A 1,206-nucleotide genomic window follows, 5' to 3' on the forward strand; every position below is an offset into this window, starting at 1 on the left:
TGAGAATCGTGTGTGAAGTGGGAAATGATGGGAGTGGCAGTCAGATGCGCCAGCAATCACGTCATGTCGACTTGGAAATGTGAAAATACGTTCTGTTAATCTGGCCAGGAAGGAAAACGAGGGTAGGAATTTAGCACAGTTCATTCATTGGTACAACATACAATTTTATTTTGCATAGACTGATTTACATTAATCATAATTAAAATTTAATTAAGCAGCAATTAATTTGAATACTGAACAATAATCAGTGAGGGCAGATATCTCAATTATAGCTCGCACGCAATCACTGTCTGCCAAACCACATGATTAAAAAAAAAGCGCTCCGTCTTCAGGCCACAAGTGGCCCATCGGGACCATCCGACCGCCGTATCATCCTCAGCTGAAGATGTGGGTAGGTGGGGCGTGTGGTCAGCACACCGCTCTCCCGGTCGTGATTATGGTCGGAGCCACTACAATTCGGTCGAATAGCTCCTCAATTGGCATCACAAGGCTGAGTGCACCCCCAAAAATGGCATCAGCTCATGGCGGCCCGGATGGACACCCATCCAAGTGCCGGCCACGCCCGACAGCGCTTAACTTCGGTGATCGGACGGGAACCGGTGTATCCACTACGGCAAAGCCGTTGCCACATGTTAAAAGACTAATGGTAAAAACTTCAAGTCAGATTTAAAAAACCACATAAGAGGCCACTGCCAAAAAATTCATATGCTAGAATTCAAAGTTACCAAGGAAGGAGAACAAAACATTTGAAACTTCATGAAACAGGCCTTTTTAACAGATAAATTCTTGCTTATACAATTCAGCCTATAAATTCCATGGAGGCGCGGACATCTGTACAATAAACAGAACTGGAGCATCCAGAAGTTCCGATAAACACACTCTGGCAGCTTGGCGAGTTCTCAGTAATCCACTCGTAATGTTTCTCCGAATACAGACCAACATGACTCCTGAAAATCTTTCCCATTTTACGCCAACACAGAGAAACGTGGGTGGAGGCAAAATGCTTCCTTTCCGCTCGGCTGCTCCCCTGACACTCCCATCATCATACTGTCATACTGCCCTTGCGGGCACAGCAAATCGGTCGTCCAGGCCACGCCAGAGGGAGCTGCGCTCGGTGGACAACATCTTAGAGCCAAAGGTAAGAGCATATCGATATCGATACAGTACAAGTCGCCACGGCTCAGACTTTACCAGAAGAGTGCTTTA

General features: G+C 46.4%; 1 pseudogene; it reads right to left on the reverse strand.

Annotated features, from left to right (window-relative positions):
• Positions 1-509: 509 nt before the first annotated feature.
• LOC126459138 (5S ribosomal RNA) lies at positions 510-627 on the reverse strand (annotated as a pseudogene).
• Between the last annotated feature and the right edge of the window lie 579 nt (positions 628-1,206).

This window comes from Schistocerca serialis, chromosome 2 (genome assembly GCF_023864345.2).
Source record: "Schistocerca serialis cubense isolate TAMUIC-IGC-003099 chromosome 2, iqSchSeri2.2, whole genome shotgun sequence".
In the NCBI taxonomy this organism is placed as follows: Eukaryota; Metazoa; Arthropoda; class Insecta; order Orthoptera; family Acrididae; genus Schistocerca; species Schistocerca serialis.